General features: G+C 46.9%; 1 protein-coding gene across 2 annotated transcripts in view; it reads left to right on the top strand.

Moving 5' to 3' along the window:
• Nucleotides 1-5323: 5323 nt before the first annotated feature.
• Nucleotides 5324-22616, top strand: part of ATP8B1 (ATPase phospholipid transporting 8B1) — a 127782-nt gene continuing 110489 nt past the window's right edge. Inside the window, exon 1 of one of the 2 annotated variants that reach the window (XM_019463935.2) lies at nucleotides 5324-5844. The gene's annotated coding sequence lies outside the window, so the exon portion shown is untranslated. Of the gene's footprint in view, nucleotides 5845-14797; nucleotides 14926-22616 lie in introns of those variants that run through there. The other variant, XM_019463936.2, reaches the window with a different exon arrangement.

The raw sequence follows: 22616 nt of genomic DNA, 5'->3' as shown, positions 1-22616 counted from the left end.
CCTAGTTCTAGTAAAAGACAAACTTTTCTTGTACTGGAGGCACACCATTTCTGGATGTAAGTAAAGGAGAGCAAATCACAACCCGCTAAGTAGTAAGAACCAGAGAGAAGTAAGTTGTTTAGAAGACTTTAAAATAGTGGTGGGTTGTAGTTGGTCAGATTTTTCTGGAAGCCAATCTCCAGATAATAAATATCCAACAGGAGCAATGATTAAATAAATCAGCAGCAGAAGAAAATACAACTGTTGGGAATGATGACTATGCAGACCATCCCACAAGAACTAATAGGCACATAGGGTGCCAGGGCAATGTTCTATGCCAAGGGAGACCACAAAGAGTAGGGCCCATTCTTGGGTATCAAAGGGCTCACAGTGCTGCTGGGAATGATTACAGGTAAATGGTTAACATACAAGGGCTAAAGGCTTCCTTATGCTATGGAAACTATTGTCTGGGGATGTGTGGGGCAAGGTCTACCCAGAGGAAGCTACTCTGGGGATGGAGACAAGATAGATGAATGAGGAAGACTTTTTTTTTTTTTTTTTAAGGTGGTCTCCATACCCAGCGCAGGGCTTGAACTCACAACCCTGAGATCAAGACCTGAGTTGAGATCAAGAGTTGGACGCTCAACCGACGGAGTCAACCAGGCTCCCTGAGGAGGACATTTCAAGCAGAGGCAACATGAAGTGCTAACTAGAATTCAGTGAACTGTAAGCAACTCGCAGTAGAGGGAGTTTAGGTCACAAGGGATGAGGGTTGAATTTGGGAATGTGAACTGCTTTCGCGATACCACGGTAAATGACGAACACAGCATAAGACAATACATACAAACTTCTTACGATCACATAAAACCATGGCTACCTATACTAACAATGGCCCCAAGGCAATTTGGGAAATGGTTGGTTCATCATATGAATTCAGTTTAACTGGTGTTATCAACTCAGTTCAATGGGATGTTCATTAATCCCATTTTCATATAGAGAGATCGTAGGTAATTGAACTCTTTGTAGAAAAAAATAACTGTGGACTAATGCTTTATATTTATATACTCATGAATATGAAAGAAAGAGAAATGAACTTTAATAACGTGCTGAGGAATAATACGTCCCCTAACACCTCTTGCACGCTGAGCATGGGTAGTAACAAAATAACTGAGAGACACTTAGTTACCTTGATGGTCAAGATTTCTTTTGCAATCATATTTTTTTATTTAAAGTGTTGGTCAGAAGAAAGAAGGCAATAAGTAGTAAAGGAGGTGGAAAGCCTATAAATCAGAAGGAATTTGGAAAATTATTTGTGCAGAAACTACAGATTATATCATCTCTATCTGTTGTTTTAAATACCCTTTAAAAGAAAGTGGGGCAGACTATTTGAAGCTTCTAATTTGGCATGTTGCAAAGAGAGATTCACCTAATAGATACCTTCTTATCATGTTTAAAATTCTGGAGCTCATCTGGAAGATGGCTGGGAAGAATTTATCTTCCAAATGCGTTAAACTGGACTGTCCAGCATGGGTTACAATAGCATCTAGTGCAGCATGAATACCTTTCCACTGGCATTAAATGCTTTAGCTTAAATGACCACCGAGCTTAGTAGAGAACTGAATACAGGCAGCATCACCTCCCTTTAACATAGTTTTTATTCTTTAGCTCATATCTTGTAGAACAAAAAATTCTAGGACATGAATTTTCAGTAAAATTGAGCTAGATCTTTTGGTAACCTCCCCAGCCTTCCTACCCACATCATGGAAATGCATAGGAGTGTTGCCAAGAAAGGAAAAAGGAAAAAAGAAAAAAAAAAAAAAGAAACAAAAAGAAATAAAGGAGGTTGCGAACTACAAAATCTGAAAAGCAACGTCATCTTTATTTAGAAATGACTGTTTCGGTTCATTACTTTCCCAAGTGTGGTATTATTTCCCCCTTGCAAGGTAAAGGCGTGGGTTGCTGAATGGGAGTGGCTTCTAAATAAAACCAGAATGCAGGGCGCCTTGGTGGCTCAGTCGGTCCAGCATCTGACTTCAACTCAGGTCATGATCCTGTGGTTTGTGGGTTTGAGCCCCACGTCAGGCTCTGTGCTGACAGCTCAGAGCCTGGAGCCTGCTTCAGATTCTGTGTCTCTCTCTCTGCCTGTCCCCTGCTCGCACTCTATCTCTCTCTTAAAAATAAATAAACATTAAAACAGTAAAAAATAAACCAGGATACTATTCAATCCCATTGGGGTTCACTAAGAAACAATCACAGAGGCTGGTGAAGTCAGGGCTGCTGCTAAGACAAAGAGGTGACTCATGTAAGACACATTTCAAAATCAATCCTTGTTGCATGCATGAAACACTTCCAGGGATTGACCTGACAAGGCACCCTGAAATTTGGCATGGATCTTTCAGAGAGGACAAAAGTCAGGACTTTGAGTTGAGCTACTTCCTTTATCAGCAACAGCAGCAGACATGCTCGGAGAGTCGCCTTTTCAATGACCCGGAAGGCATTATGGGAGGGAAACTCAGTAGGACGAGGTTTGAACATGCCTTTGTCTGGTGGGTTCCAGGTGAAATGAGTTTCCAAAGAATTTCTCTCACCTGGGATGAAACTCTTTCACCTTCTTACAAGTCTTCTTCAAACCCAAATCTCTTCATGAAGCCTACCCTGGTCATTTGTTTAAATCTGCAATTTGTTTAAAATTGCAATTCATTCTCCCACTCCTAATCTCTTCGCCCTGCTCTATTTGTATTATTTTTTAAGGTACAAATCTTTTTTTTCCTATTTTTTTTTAAATCTTTATTTTTGAGAGAGAGAGAGAGATAGACTGAGTGTGGGGGGCGGGTACAGAAAGAGGGAGACACAGAATCAGAAGCAGGCTCCAGGCTCTGAGCTGTCAGCACAGAGCCTGACACGGGGCTTGAACTCACGAACCGTGAGATCACGAAGGTACAAATCTTAAGAATGAACGAATCTTTGAAACATTCCCCGTGATGTCCCTTTATCCACACCTCTCTCCACTCTCCACTCCACTGAGAAACAAACTAGCTTCAAATCTTCAGTGTCTACACAGGAATATTAAACGCAGCCATAGCAGTGTTATTTATCTGATCTGAGAGCAGGGGTGGATTGGATGTGTCTTAGGGTAGTCTCTCTTCTGCGCCATGTTTTCTTAGACTGAGCACCTTCTTGTAGACCTTCAAGAAGGAAAGGATCCTTCCTTTAACCTAGAGTCGTGTCCGGATTCTTGGGTTTATTGGCATTTCTCCCAGTAGAGCAGAGCCCTCCTCCTGACTCCGTTGCCCCTACTGATGCCAGCCGCTGGTCTGGAGAACTTGGCTCACCTTCGTGCCTCTGTCTGCCACTCAGTTGCAGATTCTGGCCACTCTGTGCCCTGTCACTTCTCCTGCTGCCGTCCCTGAGAGTTCCTCCTTCTTTCCTTCCACGGGCAACTCCTTCGGGCCCGCCTTTTGTTGCTTTACTAGCTTCCTAAGTGGTGCCCCCATTTGAGTCGTCTTCCAAGCTAGTCCCATTGCTTTCCCTAAGACACAACCTGGATGTCACAGCTGTGATCACCAACTTTCAATGCTTTGCAGGTGCTGGCAAAAGGAAGCCGAAACTCCTTAACCTGCCTTCAAAGGCTTCTAGGCCCTGATTCCTTCTCCTGCCTTATGTATTACTACCACACTGTCAGCCAACTGGTCTTCCCCATCGAAACTAACTGGGCCCTATGTTTTCTAGCTTCTTCTTCTTCTTTTTTTTATTTTTATTTATTTTTTAATTTTTTTTTTAATGTTTATTTACTTTTGAGAGACAGGGAAGAGCACGAGCAGGGGAGGGGCAGAGAGAGAGAGACACAGAATCCACAGCAGGCTCCAGGCTCTGAGCTGTCGGCACAGGGCCCTACGTGGGGCTCGAACTCACCAACCGTGAGATCATGACCTGAGCCGAAGCCGGACGCTCAACTGACTGAGCCACCCAGGCGCCCCTTCTTCTTTTTTTTTAATGTTTATTTATTTTTGCGAAAGAGAGAGAGAGGGAGACAGACGATCCAAAGCAGGCTCTGCACTGACAGCAGAGAGCTGGATGTGGGGCTCCAGTTCACAAACCGTGAGATCATGACCTGAGCTAAAGTCAGATGTTTAATTGAGCCATCCAGGCACGCCTGTGTTTCCTGGCTTCTGTACCTTTGCTCTGGTGTTGGGCTCAGAAACTGGAAGGAACCGTTTGAGATAATCTGGTCCGGTCTCACTTATAGATGAGAAAACTGAGGCCCAGAGAGAGAGTGAATGACTGGCCAGCCGACCCAGGCAAAAGTCAAGTGTGTAGGGGCACTGGGCTGGCTCACCTGGTAGAGGGAGAGACCCTTGGTCTGGGGGTTCTGAGTTGGAGCTTCACATTAGGTGTAGAGATTTTTTTTTTTTTTTTTTAATCAAGTGTGACTAATGAAAAAGAAATACAGGGTAGTTTGTGGTTTAACAATATCAGTTGACTCATGCACCTGGAGATCAAATTGAGTGGACTACTCTTTGAATGTCTTCTCCGTGTAAGTCTGATCCCTAAAAGTGTGGACCTCCGAGGCCCATCTTAAGCATAGGCTCCTCAGAGAAGACACCCAACTGGGAGCCTCCTTAAGCCCCTAGTTGAGTGTCTGAACGCTCAGGCTCATGACCTGAACCTCTCTGATCTGCAGGTAACTAGATATTCACTTAGGAGTTCTATCTCCCCCACTACATGTTAAGCAAACCTTTTCATTCATCTTTGACTTTCCTCCATTCTCCTAGTGGGTGAGCAGTAAAATTCCGCGGAGTGGAGTTTCCGACGTGGAGTGTGATATATATACTGTCAAGGAGGCATGAATGCAAGCCCAGACCCCAGCTAGCAACCACGCACGCGAGCCAAATTTTCCAGCTACTCCGTGCCATTCACCTGCTGCACCTGGGCTGCTTTTGACCCCAAACCCCTAAAGGCAGAGGAGCTAGGTCTCCGCACAAAGCCTGCTTGCTGCGACTACAGGTAAGTTTCTCCAAGTCTTTTGGCGCCGGCCCCTTCCCCACCCTCTGCGCAGCGAACCGCGACGCGCGTTCGGTGACCAGTCCTGGAACGTGACTTGGCGGCGTCGAGAGGGTACAGCTGCCCTTACCGAGGGCGGGGAGGGGGGGGGGCAGGTCCCAGGCGAGCCGCGGCCCGGCCAGCTTTCCGGGCTGGGGAGGTCACCGACCCCGGGCGGCGGCCAGGCCAGCCGAGGGCGGCGGGAAAGTGACGCGAAGCTGGTGGGGCGGGGTGGCGAGCGCGGCCCCCCGGGAGGCGGGAGCGCCAAAGGAGCCGACAGCGATCGCAGCTGCCAAGTGGCAGGTCGGGCGAGGCAGGGGACGAGCTCGGGGCACCGCCTGGGTGCCCACCTGCCGCCAGGGCGCACGGAGGGCGCGGGGCTGGACCTGGGCCGCGTGTGCCCGCCCTGGGGCTCGCCGTCCAGCCCCTCTCCGCCCCCGGGAGGGACAAAGGGAGGGCAGACGGCCGGGCCCGCCCCCAGCCCGCCGCGGCTGCCAGTGAGAGACTGGAGGCACCACCCCGGAGCGGAGAAACCAGTTTGGCCAGTCCCGAGGAGCGGAGGGAAAAGGGCGGCCGCCGAGGACTGGCGCTCGGACGCGGGGCGGGGGAAGGCGGGGAGCCATTGGCGAGAGGCGAGAGCCGGAGGAGCCGCCGCCAACTGGACACGCTTCCCGGGGCCCCGGGCCAGCCCCGTGCGCCATGAAGCGCTAGCGCGGCGGCCAGGGCTGGGGCCGGGCGGTGGCGGCGACTACGGCCAGGTGCGCAGCGAGCGCGCGGAGGGGCGCGCACCCGACGGATGTCCCAGCAGGGGCCAGCGAGCGCCAGGTAAGGAGGGGCGCGGCGCCGGGCCCCCAACTTTCCCCACCCAACCGGCCCCGCAGTGTCCCACAGGTCCCCTGGCCGCCCCGGAGCGGGCGGACTCCCAGGATCGGGGATGCAGTGGCAGCAGCTGTCCGCGCCCTCGGGCTCCGGAGCCCGCACCGGTGGGACTTAGGCGGGGGTCCCGGGAGCCTTCTCGGCCTCGGGGATGGGGAGGCAGCGCTGTGGAGACGTCCGTGCGGGTTTCACCTGCTGGGAGGCGAGGGAACTCGCAGGTGGCGTTTGGATCGTTTGGGTTTGCCACGCACATGTCCGGGGTTAAGCTTTGAGGGGCGAGCCTGGCAGGACTTGCGGGTCCTTGGGGAGTGCCGCTGGCTTCCCTGCGGTGTCTGCCGCCCCTCTGGAAGTCTCCCTGGCCGGGTTGTGCTGGGGCCCCCTTTGGGAGCCGATCCCAACGAGTCTGAAAAAGACCTTAGGACCTCGGGTACCCTGGCGCACCTGCGGGGAGGGATGGAGGGCGAGACCGCCTCCGCCGCGGCGCCTGCAGGACCAGGCGCCCTCCTGACATCTACCGCGAGCTTTAACTCAGGTTGGGAGGTGATGCGGATGAGGGACGTTTTCCCCGGTGACCGTAGGGTCGTATCCGCCAGCTCCCGCGGCGCGGCCCCAGGCCATCTCCTTCCCTCCCCGGTGTGATACCCAGCGCTGCGGCTTCGCTGGTGTGCGTGCAGAGGGGCAACGTGTTGGGGCGGGGAGGGTGGCAGAGAGTGGCAAGTGTTGTAAACCATCCCCCCCCCCCACGTCCTCACACCTCCCCAAGCGAAAGAAAAGCCTTCCGTTGTCAGCCCGACTTCTCCGAGGGGGGTGTGCGCGCCTGGTCCTGGAACACGGCTTCGAACTCGCATTGGCGACGGCTGTGGGGGATGCGGAACGGGGGAGGGGAGTTGACACCAAAAGTAAGGGGCGGGTGGGCCCCATTTCCGCCCGGTGAGTCCCGCTCAACCCCACCTGACCCCTTCGGCCTGCCCGCGGCGCCCCCGGCGGGCTCCAAGTCCTTCTTGGGTAGCTCCGGACGCTGCCGAGTTCCCCTCCCGGAAACTGCCCGCCCTGTCGGCCTGAGAAAAGATTCTCTCCCATCTTCCTGGTTGCATTGTCTGCAGATTTCTGTCTCTGCTCCTTGAGAATTAAATGAGACAACACAGGCCGAGTGCTTGAAGATCACCGCGCGCACAGTAGGTTATGGAGGAAGGCTGACTGCTTTTAGGAACAAAAACTATAAAACATGTGTGATAAAATCTCCAGCGATAGTACATGCAAGCGCATATGAAAAAGAGGAAACACAGACTGTGCAGTAAAAGTTCTAATTCTCATTGTCTCACGGGTACTTTTGTGTTTGATCTAAAATGCCATTCATTAATCCTGGGCCTATCGGTGAAGGCCTCATCTGAGCCTATTATAAATGGTTACGCAAAAGATATTCAATGTTTATTAGCCGATTACTTTCTTGGGGGTGGGGGAGTCTGCCTGCAATTACTCTCTGAATGAAAATTCAGACTTAATGACTTTCATTACGTCCTTGTGCTCATTTTAGGTAAGAACGCTTAACCATTTTCTTCATTCCTTATGTCCTGGTGGCTGCGCTTTGGTAATCCTTGGTGATTCTCTGTGTCTGTTACCCAGGGCCAAACGAGACTCGTGTGGCTTAATACTGGTGAACACAAACGCCATCTGAGCCAGGACAGCTCTGGCTACCTTCAAACTTCCCTTCTGGTTTTTATTTTAAGGAAAATGCATGCCGATGTGCACTTGATCTTGACCGTGACAGAGCTAGGAGATTTTTTTTTTTAATTTTGTTTTTATTTAGTTAAAACATTTTTTAATAGGTATTTATTTTTGAGAGAGAGAGAGAGAGACACACACACACAGAACCCGAAGCAGGCTTCAGGCTTTGAGCCGCCCAGGCATTCCCCCTATTTATTTAGTTTTTTAAAGTTTATTTATTTATTTTGAGAGATGGGGGGGGGGGGAGAGAGACAGAGACAATCCCAAGTAGGCCCCATGCTGTCAGCACAGAGCCTGATGCAGGGCTTAAACCCACAAACCATGAAATCGTGACCTGAGCCGAAATCAAGAGTCAGTCACTTAACCAACTGGGCCACCCAGGAGCCCCTAATTTTCAGTTTTTAAATTGAGGCTTTAAAATAATAATTTGGTAAAGCAAATGGCTTAACAAAAAGAAGTCTGTGCGATAAGGCAGGCTTAGTACTGGTCCCATGTTTCATTTGGATTTCAGTCTCTGAGACGTTAGCATTCATGGCATTGACCAGATCTGGCTATTGGTTTCTTTCCCCCCTGTCTGCCTGCCTTCCTTTCTTCTTTCCTTTCTTTTTCTTCCTTCTAAAGCAAGGAGTAGTGGATTTAGATTCCCACAAGTTTCTGTTATTTTACTTATTTTAAATTGTATTTGATTTTTAGAATTTATTTTTGTTATATTTACTTTTTTTTTTTAAGTTTGTTTTGAGAGAGCAAATGCACATAGGAGTTGGGGGAGGGGCAGAGAGAGAGGGAGAGAGGGAGAGAGAGAGAGAGAGAGAGAGAGAGAAAGAGAGAAAGAAAGAATCCCAAGTAGGTTCCTCACTATCACTACAGAGCCCAGACCCGGACAGTAGGGCTCAAGAACTGTGAGATCGTGACCTGAGCTGAGATCTAGAGTTGGATGCTTAACTGACTGCACCACCCAGATACCCAATATGTACTTACTTTTTCAATTGTCTAACTTTAGATGAATTCCTGAATTTTCTGAACCTCGATTTATTAAAAAAAAAAAAAGATGTTATCAACTTCCTTTGGTTGTTGAGAGAATTAAATGGCAGAACAGGTGACTGTCCCTCATACACAGTAGGTGTTCTTATGTTGTTTTATTTTCTTCATTAAACTGATATTTTAAAAATAGTATAATGCCCAGATGTTTAGTGTGTTTTTAATATTGCCTTGCTAGTTTGAATTCCTTTTTAGTTTTTCATAAACGACATTCATGAAATCCAGGTGATCCTTATAACTCTAGAGAGATTTGAATCTCCTACTTACCTTTGCTCTTTAGTTTCATCATTGTAAAGGAAGTCTGTGCTCTTATGAATGCAGAGGAACTTGCTTTCTAGTTACCAGAACAAGTTTTATGGGGTCCCTTCGTGTCACATATGTCTAAAGAAAACTGCTTTTAAAGTCTCTTAAGCACTGAATTTTAGATCTGTTTCTATATTTGCTCCTCGATTTGTCTCCTGGCAAGTTTCTGTGTGTGTGTGTGTGTGTGTGTGTGTGTGTGTGTGTGTGTGTGTGGTGGAGGGTGGGGGAGAGGAGACCCCCCCCCGCCCCCCCCCCCCCGTTGTGAGTTTTCAGGTTTTTGTTAGCATCATCAATTAGATTAATTGTATTCATAACATCTGTAAGTGCTTTGTTGCTTATTGAGATCAGTAAAAATTAATTTGCTGCCATAGAGTTTTAATAACACAAAAAGAAGGTGGTTTATCCTTTATTTTGTTAACCGAGTTACTCCTGAATCCCCATCCCTATGCCTGGTTAAAGAGAACTCCCAGTCTAAGATCTTTTAAGGTCCTGGGTTATTGAACACCTGGCAGGATGGAGGAAGAGTCTAGAAACCATGGGTATATAAAACAGTCTTGTTTCTGGTACTTATTCATAGAAAACAGAGGAATTATCATCTGATCAGCTAGGAATACATTAGTACTTTTCCTAATACTTTGAAATGTATCGTACTTTTAAATAAATTGTTTCCAGGGACACCTGGGTGGTTCAGTCAGTTAAGTATCCAACTTCAGCTCAGGTCATGGTCTTGTGGTTCATGGTTTCAAGCCCCACGTCAGGCTCTGTGCTGACAGCCCAGAGCCTGGAGGCTGCTTTGGATTCTGTGTCTCCTTCTCTCTCTCTTTCTCTCTCCCCGTTCCTTGCTCACGCTCCATCTGTCTCTCTCTCTCTCTCTCTCTCTCTGAAAAATACACATTAAAAAAAAATTTTTTTTAAATAAATTGTTTCCAAAACATGCCCCATGGGAAGTATGTTTGATAACTGGTTCCTGGGGAGTACGGAGCCCAGAGGCAGCAGTAAAATAGAGGTTGGTGACACATGCTTTGGAGTCCTTTGACCTAGCTTGGAATCCAGGCCTTACTGCTTTCTTAGCTGTGTAACCTAGGGCAAGTTACTTAATCCTTTTAGCTTACAGGTTTTTTTTTATCTGGAATATGGAATAATAGTAACAGTACCTCACAGGGTTGTGTGATGAGTTCCAAATGAGAGAACTGAGCGAACTTTAGCTTGGCCCAGCCCTCCGTGAAAAGTAGTCGTTAATATTCCTGTTGTCATTGATACAGCTCAGTAAATATTTATTGTTCATCCAGCAATTGCCTTTCTCTTAGACGGTGTAGGGAGCAGGACTCTGCGTGTTTGTATTTATTTAGCAAACATAGGTCCCCGTTTGCACTGGGCACTGGTGAGAAAGCGTTCGCTAAGATAGGGGAGAGATTCTAAACCTCCCCATACAGGGCTTGAGTTCCGGACCACAGGTGTCCAGGGACAGACAGCGTGGTGTTTGAGGGTGCTCTGTGACCCAGGGACGTGCCTGCGCAGTCACAGCCACGAGTTGCTGGGTGTTCCTTCTGCACAGCGGAGGCCCTTGGGACGTCAGAGCACTTCTGTGTCGACTTTACCCCCCACTTCCTATCTCTTTCCTCTCCCTTAGCCTCTAGATTTCCCCCAATATAAATAAATAAAAAATCAATTACTTTTCCCTGTTCAGCACTCAACACTCACAAGCCGAAGCCTGAATCTTCCTTAAAGGATCGGTGCTCTCCACAAATGGTTCTCATTTGGGGTGTCTAGTAAGCGTCGCTAAGAACAGAGACCCTTGGGACAGTCCCGTGCATTCCTTCATGGTAAAAATGCCTATCTTCTCCCGGCGCTGTCCTGGGGATTACCTCCTGGCTTCACTGAAGCCCGTTAGGTTGCAGAGGGCCCGAGTTGGGGGTTTTAGTTTTTCTTTCCTTCCTTGGTAAGAAAGCAGACCCGGTGTTTTCTTTCTCTCTGCTCTGGACACTGCCCCTCCTTGCAAGGAGGGACGGTTGCCTAAGACCCTGGAGGATGGCCCAGCTCACTTCCTGCTTGAAAGCTCTGTGTCCATGATTGGTCTCCAAGCTAGTGAATTTGCAGAGCGGGGCCTGGAAGCTGGCTCTCCGTCTGGGAAAGGGCACTGACTCCTTGGGCGGCTGAGGTCACCCTTGTCCTGGGACAGCCTTTCAGTGTCAATGGCCACCTCCCCTTAGTGTGACTGAGAATCCTGTCGCTTCTGCATTGAGTACGTGTGTAGCCTGACCTTTGGCTAGTAGCTTTGGTCTTTATTTACAGGGCCTTCGTCGATGGCTTTGTCTCTTTGCTGAGTGGCTTTTGTTCCACCAGACTTGAGGTTTGTTTGATTTAGAACAGGCAGTGTTTGAAATCAGTTTGCTCACCTTTTCTCAAGTTGAGCCAGAATATCTTCCTTGGAGCTCCTCAGTCACCAAATATTGTTCCTACATAGCCTCCAACTGTCCGTTCTTGCTGTTAAGGAATCTCCCATGCATTGGATGCATTTTTTTATTTTATAAAGTGTGATGTGACTTGTACACAGGTTCTTACTCTGTCTTCTTGGGATGCAAGAGAGTATGGAGACTACTCTCTGAGATGTGCGTATATGATCTCTGGATCCAAAAGAAACATTGAATGTTCTCTATAAGAAAATAGATAACCGGGGTGCCTGGGTGGCTCAGTTGGTGTGTCTGATCTCGGCTCAGGTCATGATCTCACGGCTCGTGAGTTTGAGCCCCGCATCGGGCTCTCTGCTGACAGCTCAGAGCCTGGAGCCTGCTTCGGGTTCTGTGTCTCCCTCTCTCTCTGTGTCTCTCCTGCTCACGCTCTGTCTCTCTCCTTCAAAACTAAATAAACATTAAAAAAAAAAAAGAGAGAAGAAAAGAAAATAGACAACCATTTGTCTTGGATGGTTTAAATATTCACGTTCGTGAGAAGATGGGTCGGATTTTGTACGTTTCATGCCGGAAAATATTGGCCTTACTGCCATATTGGGAATAAATTTGTGGGCTTCTAAGCCAAGCACTAGCAAATGCTATATCAGAAATTCTGGAGGCTTATGACACAAGCAAAGTGACTGTGTGGGGTTCATCAGACAGAAGAGATTGTAAGGATTATGTGAAAATCTGTATTCTGTTATGTGCACCAGAACTACACGATCTCACCTTCGTGCAGAAGTTTACTTCGTGGGCGTTTTGCTTTAACTGTGGCAAAATATTCATAAAATTTACCAGTTTTAAAAGTGAATTCAGTGGCATTAAGCACATTTGTGCTGTCAGGCTACTATCACCACTGTCCATCTCCAGAATTTTTCCATCATCCCATTTTGAAATATTATACCTGTTAAACAGTATATATCCCCATTTCTTCCTCCCCCCAGCCCCCAATAATCTCTCTACCTATTTGTCTCCGTGAATTTGGCCAAGTTCCTCATGTAAGTGCAATCATGCAATATTTGTCCTTTTGTTACTGGCTTATTTCACACAGCATAATATCCTCATGGTTCATCCGTGTGGTAGCAGATGTCAGAATTTCCTTCTACTTCCTTTTCATTACATCTTTTCATTGCATCTATCCTATTGTGAATAATGTCACTGTGAATATGGGCAAGTGGCTGTCTGTTCATAGGAGTTTTTGAGATCTTGTTTGGTTTTGTGAGATTTATCTTTCATAGAAAGTGGCTTAAGGGGTGCCTGGGCGGCTCAGTCGGTTAAGTGTCTGACTTCCGCTCGGGTCACGATCTCATAGTTTCTAAGTTTGAGCCTCTCATCAGGCTCTGTTGTGATGGCTCAGAGCCTGGAGCCTGCTTTGGATTTTGTATCTCCCTCTGTCTTTGCCCCATCCCCACTCACCCTCTGTCTCTCTCAAAAAGAAATATACATTAAAAAAAGAAAAAAGAAAAAAAGAAAGTGGCTTAAGATGGGCAGGCATGATTTCTTCCAAATCACCTTTCTCTTCAACAGCCTGTCGATGAGAGCACGTGGGACTGCTGGAGGCTGGATGCATGGAGGGCATGTGAAGGGCATGACACATTTCTCCTTTTCACCTGCGGCTGCCCTTACCAAGCTGGTCCATGATGGGGCTGACACTCTGCCCTGTGCCCAGGAGACCCGGCTTCACAATCTGGAGACTTCTGCAGAGCACAGATGTCTTCCGGGGAGGACGTTGTGTAGTAGACAGGAAAAATCCTTAACTTTCCTTCAGAATTGACTTGGATTAAAATAAATGTATTTTTTGGTGGAAGGAGGGTTAGAATGTGATATTTACATGCTTGAAAAATTGAATACCTGAGAGATTGATTTCTACCTTGGGATAGAATCCATGGTTTTCAATAGAAGCTTCAAGGCCAAAGGTCAATTATAGACTGTAGAATGGAGGAATGATCTCATGTTGCTTTATACATGTAGCGGGATAAAAACCAGAAGGCTTTCTCAAATGATTAGATGTCCGTCTATTAGGTTAAAGATATCTTTTTTTTTTTTTTAAGTTTATTTATTAGAGAGAGTGAGAGAGGGAGAGGCAGAAAGAGGGACAGAGAGAGAATCCCAAGCAAGGCTCCACACCGTCAGCGAGGAGCCCGATGCAGGACTCGAGTTCACGAGTCCTGAGATCATGACCTGCGCCAAAATCTAGAGTCCGATGTTCACCTGACTGAGCCACCCAGGTGCCCCTAGGTTAAAGATATCTTCATCTATATTTTCTAAAGAACAGCGGACTCTCATGAGTTTATGTTCATACTGGGCCCTAAAAATTAGCCAAAATAAGCATTTGCATATTTTATTTTATTTTTTATTATTTAAAAAAAAATTTTTTTAACGTTTATTTATTTTTGAGACAGAGAGAGACACAGCATGAACAGGGGAGGGGCAGAGAGAGGGAGACACAGAATCGGAAGCAAGCTCCAGGCTCTGAGCCATCAGCCCAGAGCCCGACGCGGGGCTCGAACTCGCGGACCGCAAGATCGTGACCTGAGCCGAAGTCAGACGCTTAACCGACTGAGCCACCCAGGCGCCCCGCATTTGCATATTTTAAAAACAGAGGTTTTTTTATAAGCAGAGTTAAAAAAATCTTCAAACTAAGCCCAAATGCCACATCTTTGGGTGTATTCCATCTTCCTATCCTATCACAGCCACTAAAAGGAGATTGGGGCTGCCATGGCTCATCCCTCAGAGGTTTGAGACTTCATCTAGTTCCACTTCATGGAAGATGGCTTAGAATTCTTTTTTATCAGTCTTTAGCGTGGAGAAACATGGCGACAGTTGTCAAAGGTCATTCGGAGAACCTCCGACTGTGTGGGGGGTGAATAAATGGCATCCTGCCTCTTTGAGATCACTTGGACCGACACTCTTTTTAAAGCCGCACCTTGGTTAGCTCTTGGTCTCCCTTCCCGAGTTCCAGGGTCAAACAAATACGCTCTGGGTGTCTCCTAGGGAACTTCCTATCGCCCCAGTCATTCCACAGACTGGACCCCCCTCCTCCTTAGCCCTACGGTCTGAAACAGAGGCCTCCTTTATCCATGCTGCCGGCCACCCAACGGGTGTTAAGCACATCCTGTGTGCTGGGCACTTGACATCTGTCAGTGAACCAAGTAGATGAAGAGCCCTGCTCTCACGGAGCTCACGTTCTAGAGGAGGGGGGAGACCGTAGATAATAAAGGTAGCAAAGGGGTAAATGATACGGTATGGCTGGAATAAGTAAAAGGGGGGATAAAAAGAGAAAGCCGAACAGGGGAGAGGGGGAGAGGGTCAAGGGAACAGGTTGTATTTGTAGCGTGGAGAAGGTGACATTTGAGAGAGGATGTCTCCCTCAATGTTCTCTCTCTCAGCAGAGAGAAGGGGAACCTTGAAGACCTGGGAGCGGAGTGGCCTAGGCAGAGGGGACTGAAGGCTCGGTGCAGAGGCCCTCATGGGCAGGTGCTCGGCTCCCGATTCTTCTGATGAAGTCAACAAACAGGTGGTTGGCTCTTTCTCAACCCTGTGAGCATGGAGGGGGCTGGGAGAAGATGAGCGGGTAGGGGAGCCCCACCATGAAGGGCTTCCTAGGTGTATAAGGATCTTGGGTTTGACTTTGTGTGCAGGATGCGGGGGGCAGTCGGTGCAGGATGTTCCCCATTGGAGTAGCGTCATCTGTGGTCTGGTTGCATTTTAAAAGGGTCATTCTGGTTGCGGTGGTCCTAGGCAGGAAGACCAGGTAGGAGGCTGACCCAGGTGAGCCATGATGGAGGCTTGGACCTGGGTGAGCTGAGAAAGTTGTGAAGAGGCTCTTCAGAAATGTGCATATTTGTGTCAAGTTTTGGTCCAGAGAACTTTACCTTTGTTTATCTTCAGGGCCTGTCTTCCTGCTTTTGGAACGGGGGTGGGGGAGAGGGCTGGTGTTAGAAAAAGAAAATGATTTGCATAAAGCGGAGGCCTTTACTGTACTGGAAGGAAGATGGTGTGTAATCCACAGGGTTTGTGGGGCAAGGAGGCCTTCGGTGCCGGAGAAAGCCGGCTGCCCCTCCAGGGCTGCTGCCCCGGATGCCGCCTCCTTGCCGGGCATTGCCTACTTGGGAAGGCAAGGTTTTCCCAGCCCTCGGGTGCAGGCAGGCCACCTACATCTCCATCCACATATGCTCTCTTTTTTGAAACTGCTTTATGGAGCTATAATTCACGTGCCATACCGTTTATCCTTTCAAAGTGTCCAATCCAGTGGTTGTTAGGAGTTTACAGAATTGTGCAACCATCACCCTACTCCATTTTAGAACCTTTTCATCGCCCAAGAAAAGAGACCCTGTACCTGTTAGCGGTCCCTCCTATTCTTTCCTCCCCTCAGCTCCTGCTGACCTCCAACCTGCTTCCCGGCTCTATGTATTTGCCTATCTGGACGTTTTGCATAAATGGAATCATACAACATCTGTTCTTTTGTGACTGACTCCTTTTACTTAGCAGAATGTTTTACCTAGGATTCTCATCCCTGCGGTAGTGTTGATCAGTACTTAGTTCCTTTTCCTTGCTGAACACACAAGTTACTTTTGCACATGATGCATTCTTGAAAAAAAAAAACAAACACAGGAAATGTGCGTTAATCACAAACAACATTAACTTTCATGTTACAAAGGGAATTGTTTGTGCCCGGAGAGCCGTGTGTGTGTGTGTGTGTGTGTGTGTGTGTGTGTGTGTGTGTGTGCGCGCGTGCATATGCATGCTTGCATGAATTTGTTCCCTTTCACAGTTGAATACAAAGTGCATGAAATCTGTGAGCGCATCTGAAGACCAGTGGCTTTCTGGTGTCTTAATGATTTTCTTTCATTCAGTGATTCAACAATTACCTATCAAATCCCCACTACCCTCCAGGGCCTGAGCCAGGTAATGGTGGTTAATAGAAGGATGAACAAAACAATGTCCTCCTCTTCATGGAGCTTACAAGGGTCATTTGGGGTGGGGAGGCAGGAGTAGATAATTAAGATATTGAACAAAGGAGATATGAAACCAACTGATATTAGAATTACAATCTATGATAAACACTCGAAGATAAGACCCTATTAAGAGAGTAACGAGAATCTGCTTGAAAATGGCACTAAGGAACCCAGGCCGCTGTCGATGTAAACTGATCTGGTGTATCCATACATTGGAATGTGATTCAGTCTTAAAAAGTAAGGACATTCTAATACATGCTATAATGTGGGTGAAACTCGAAGACATTATGCTCGGTGAAATGAGCCAGACACAAAAGGGCAAAACAAATATTGTATGATCCCACTCTATGAGGTTCTTAGAATAGTTAAGTTCATAGAGACAGAAAGTGGAACAGTGCTTACCAGGGCCTGGGGGGAGAGGGAAAGGGAATTCTTGTTTAATGAGCCTTTCAGTTTGGGATGATAAATCCTGGAGATGAGTGGTGGTGGTGATGGCGGGACAACCGTGTGAGTTGCTGAACAGTGTGAATTGCTGAGCCATACTCTTAAAAATGGTTAAAAGAGTACATTTTTGTTTTTGTATATTTTACCACAATAAAAAAAGTTAGCCCAGGAGGGTCTTTTGGAAGAGATTATACTTGACAGCTGAAGGATGAGAAGGCACCAGTCAAGGCTTCCCCTGGTCCAGTCGATGGGAACGGCACGTGCAAAGACCATGTGGTGAGAACTTGGTCTGTGTTCTAGGAGCTGCGAGAAGGCCAGAATAGCTGGGGGAAGTCATGTAGGACCAGGAAGCATGGGACGAGGTAACTCAGACTATGATGCGCAGAATGGGTTTGGGGGGGCAGGAAACCAGTTAGGGGGCTCCTGCAGTGTTTGTGAGAGAGGTGATGGGGGCTCGGAGGGGGGGCCCGGATGATGGGAATGGAGACGAGGTGTGGAGAGTAACAGTTGTGTTTGAGAGGTGGAATCTTGGTCTTGGTGTGGATCAGATTTGCGGACCTCATAGAAGAGAAGTGTCAGGTGATTCTTGGATTTCAAACGTAAGCGACTAAAGACATTGGGGTCAGCGGCAGAGGGGCAGGTTGGAAGGGGAAACATTCAGCTTTGGCCCAGGTCCAGTTGCTGGGACACCCAGGAGTGGCTAGAGGTCAAGGTTCTAGAGGTTCAGAAGTCTCGGCGAGAGACACAGAATTTGGGAACTTGGCCGTGTGGAGGTGGGTTTCCAGAGATCCACAAGGACATGGGAAAACTCATGAAACCAGTTTCTATCCTTAGGGTCAGCCTTTTAATTTTGATAGATTTTTGTGAAATTATACATTCAACTTTTTTTTTTTTTTAGCAATAAACCATTTACATTTGAGTACAAAAAGCCCTTATGCAAATACGCAGGCTCTGCTTTATGGATGGCAAGGACAGGGAAGGTTGATGCAGTATTGTCTAACAGGCGGGACAGCCACACACATCGAAATGCTTATCAGACGCAGGAAGTGGCCAGTGTGTTTTGAACGGGAACTTGACAAAGTCCGGGGATTTCTCATGGACACCAGGGCATTGAAATTGTGTGGTATGTGTATTGACTGGCCCCTTTGTGTAAGGGAAGGAATTGTAACCTGCCTGAGATCTCAGAAACCAGAAATCGAACTCTGTTTTCTCAACTCCCAAGGTGAGAGTTCCTTCCAGAACCTCCTAGCTGAGAGTTGGAAAAGCAGTACAGACGACTCAGAAATTGGTTAGCAAATAAAAATACAGGGCACACAGTTAAATTTGAATCTCAGATAAAGAGTGGGACATGCCGTGTTTGGGACATACTTATACCAAAAAAATTACATTGTTTTATCTAAAATTTGAATGTAACTTCATGTCCTGTGTTTCATTTGGAAAAATTACCCAGAATTGAACTTTTGGAACATAAAGATATTTGCGATTTGAGGACTACTGGGATATTCCACTTGATGACTTCTGGATTTTTCTATACATGTTTTTAAAATTTGGGGAGCGAGTGGGAGGGGGATTGATTTTCCTAGTCAAAATGGCTGTGTTGTGTTATTTGCCTGGTGTTTGATGAATATTCATTACTTGTAATAAACAGCGGCCTGGTGTTGGGGGAACAGGTCGTGGGCTCAGGAGATGTCAGGTCTGGCCAAGTCACCGACCAGTTCTTTGACCTTAACTAGCAATAACATACTTGATGTTTTTAGGCCACTTCATGGCTTTAAAGTCTTCTCATTTGGCAGTTATTAGGACAGATGGTATCCCCACGGGCCAGATGAGCAACACAAGAGAAATCAAGGTCTAGGTGGGTGGCCCCTGGCTAGAGCTGGGCTCCAGCCTTCTTCCTAACTTTCAGTTCAGTGGCATCAGTTAATTTTCAAAGCTCCCATTTCTTTGTGCTCCTGCCACACCCCTATGTTTTATTGGATATCCTCCCGATGTATTTCCAGGACTCTTGCACAGTCTCCTACGCCCTAAGATTCCAGTTTTTAAAGTTGACATGGTGGAAATAACTTCAAGTTGTAGGTTAATGGGCAGACTCCCTGTATGTTGCTGTCTGATGTCGTCAGTAGTATTGGACAAGCATAAGGGGCAAGTCTGGTTTCTTACGTGAGGCATTGTCATAATAACAGTGACGCTTATGGGGATTTTTGAAATCCTGATGCTTAACATGTACGAGGTGGATAGTACATATTCTCTATTTTACGGAGTTCTTCCTGCGTTTCTCTCGGCATATACGTTTGCCGTGTGCAGCCAGTGCTAACCTCGGTTTTTGGCACACAGTAGGAACTCAACAAGTATGTGTTGAGTGAGTGATTATAACAGAACCTATCCTTGATGACAGCTTCGGAGGTCATTGATTTCACTTTTAATTTTTTTAACTTTATTCATTTATTTTGAGAGAGCGAGCAGGGGAGGGGCAGAGAGAGAGGGAATGAGAGAGAACGCCAAGCAGGCTCTGTGCCGGCAACGTGGAGCCTGACGCGGGACTCGAACCCATGAACTGTGAGATCATGACCTGAGCCAAAACCAAGAGTTGATGCTTAACCGACTGAACCAGCCAGGCACCCCTAAAACATTTTTTCAAAAAGTTAAAAATCAGTAAAGCCATGCAATCAGGGAGGCACTAACCCAGTTTTGAGAAAGCAGCTCCCAACATGGACCAAGCCAGGGTAACTAACGGAAATCTGCGGGGTGTCCTGCCCTACCAAGCATCAGTTGTTCTGGTCTTTATGCTTATTTTTTATCAGATGAACTTGTGTCTTACATATAGGTTCCTTTGCACGTGTCATAAGGAAATCAGTAAGCATAGTATGACTTTAATTGCGCCTGGCAGAGGACTAATGGAGCATACGTTTTGGTGACCATTGCAAGAACTAAAGTGCATTTGATTAAAGTAAAATTTTGTTTGCTACATTGTCAGGAATGGTATAATGATTTTCTGTCCAGAGTACCCTTAGAATTTATTAATATCACACAGTTCATTGTCTTGAGATTTTATATTTGAATACTTCAAACCTTTTAAATCTTCTTATTCCAACATCCTGCTGGCCAGTCCTTGTAAACTTCAGAATTTGTCTAAGCTCGAAGTTGTTAGGAATCATTTTTCCGTCCCAAAGTGTTCAGAGTCAACGTTACCTCCCATACTTGGCTGTATTTTTACTCTCTGACTAGACAAAGATAATATTATCTCTCCTTTGTATTCAAGCAAATCTTGATTTTTTAAAAAAAAACTTCCTGTAACGTTTTTTGGGGTTCCCGGTTTTCATGAACCTTTAGATGACCACATTTATGATTGAAACGAAGACTCTTAGATTAGAAGACACCCAGCGAAACTCCCAGCTCTAGATCGCCCTTTATGTTAAACTTACTGGATCTTTCCCTCCCCTACCTCTGCCCCCATTGGTCTCCACTTAATAGGTCATCCTGAGATTTTTATTTTATTTCTTTGCCTGTTTCCTGGACTGGCAGGTACCATCATTGCACCGACTCTGAGCATCCTATGTTTGCTACTATCCTTGGTGGTGATATTCAAATGGCAGAGTTACTAGTATTTCATCATAAAGCACTGTGGTAGACTCTTTTTTTTTTTTTAAAGACTTTTATTTTTATTTTTAAGTAATCTCTACACCTAGTGTGGGGTTTGAACTCACAGCCCTGAGATCAAGAGTCGCAGGCTCCACTGACTGAGCCAGCCAGGCACCGCTGTGATAGACTCTGATAAAGCCCAGGCTATTGCTTAAGGAGGAAAGCATTTAATACAAAAAGAAAAAGAATGACAATGACATATTTGATCATTAAAATGCTTTCCACAGGAAAAAGGACAGGAAAAGAACTTTTCTTTTAGAGGCAGTTGCCTCCACTAACTTTACCTGATATGAAATGTCGTTGAATTCTAATGCAACAGAACACAGTGCTCTGTCTCGGGGTCTCTTCCTGCCCTGCGTTCTTTGCCTGTGACTCCCCTCTCCCCCACTACCTGCTGACCAGGTGCTATTTCCTCCTTGAAGACTTCCTGATTCTTCACCCTCCCAGGTCAAAGCGAGGGGCCCCTCCTCTGTTCTGGTCACTCTCTGTACATTCCTGACCCAGATCTCACCATCTCAGAGATGGTAACTAGCTTTTACCAACTCGGCTTGATTTAGCGGTAGTTACCTAGACACTGGTTTTCTTTCTTTTTTTTTTTTTTTTAACCTTTATTTATTTTTGAGACAGAGAGAGACAGAGCATGAACGGGGGAGGGTCAGAGAGAGGGAGACACAGAATCCGAAACAGGCTCCAGGCTCTGAGCTGTCAGCACAGAGCCTGACGTGGGGCTCGAACTCACGGACCGCGAGATCACAACCTGAGCCGAAGTCGGACGCTAGCCGACTGAGCCACCCAGGCGCCCCTAGACACTGGTTTTCAAAGGACAGTCCCCAGAGCCACAGCAGCAGCAGACTTACTGAATCAGACACTTGGGAAGTAGGACCCAACTGGTTCTGAACGAAACTCTCAGATGATTCTGATGCCTGCTCCAGGTTGAGGTCCGCTGGCCCAGAAACTTTCAGTGAGTAGGATTCTGAGGTCACGTCCAGCCATGGCAGGGAAGGGTGTATCAGGATTCCTTGGTGATATCACCTTGCGCAGGCGAGAAGCAGGACAGATGTGGACCCGGGGCTGTGCCGCCTCTGAACTATATTGTAGTCGCTGGTCTACTTCTCTCTGCACTAGGCTGTCACCTCGGTGAGAAGAGGGCCTGTTTGGGGCTTACTGGGGCAGCCCAGCCCCCCCAGCACACTGCTTACATCATAGTAGCTGTTCTACAATGACGTGGTAAGCAGTGCAGTCAGATGCCTTTTTCCACACGTACAGTCACTGGAACTAGCTGCCATTATTAGAAAATGTCCTCTGAGAAAAGGGGTTCGAGGCTGGTTATTGTGTAGTGACCCCGGGATAAAAAGAACCAACCGTGGTCTGATCAAGTGAACTTTATGGTTTTCATTCCTTTGGTCAGATGCCAGAGGATAGTAACCGCGTTCTTGGACCTTATTGCTTCTTAAAATAGTCACACACGCAAATTGATATTTTAAGATTTTTTTTTTTTTTTTAGCATCAGCTTCTGGTCCATATGGCCATCCTTTGCAAATGCCACAAAACACCAGGGATTACTTTTAGTTAGCTCCTACTTGGGAAAAGCAGACTCTTGTGACATCTTGGTCTGGGTAAGAGGTCTTTTTCCTACTGATACTCAGAAACTTCTCGACCATTTGATAACTCTGAGCTATAAAATATTTGCGGGCAAGGGAAAAACAGCTAGCACCAATCTCCACTCACTGTTTCGGTTTGGGTCTATGTTTGTTATCAAAAGACTGAATAAAGACAAAGAGTCTTCAAGATCGTTAAGACTGTAGTGGGGTTAGTACCACTACACGTGTTTCTTGTTAGATAGAGCAAGGTCAAGTTTAACACGGGGCCTGGTTTTATTCAATCAATTCTAGTTAGTTGCTTGTCCACAAAGCCAGAACATGAGGAAGTTGAAGGGATTTGTGGGGCTCTTACCCTAGGCTGGTTGTGAACTTTCAGGACCGAAGTCAGACAGCAGCTTTATTAAAGGCTTTGTAAAAGCATCCCTAACCTCATCAACCAGAGGCGATTTGGGGTCGTAGGGGACATTTTAGGGTGTCACAACTCAGGGGGTGCTGCTAGTGTTTACGACACCCCACGAATGCCTTCAGCACGCAGGGCCCCTCCCACAACGAAGTGTCCCCGCCCA

Source organism: Panthera pardus, unplaced genomic scaffold, assembly GCF_024362965.1.
Source record: "Panthera pardus isolate Hobbes unplaced genomic scaffold, ASM2436296v1 HiC_scaffold_15, whole genome shotgun sequence".
Lineage (NCBI taxonomy): Eukaryota > Metazoa > Chordata > Mammalia > Carnivora > Felidae > Panthera > Panthera pardus.
This window is presented reverse-complemented; position numbering and strand designations above follow the sequence as displayed.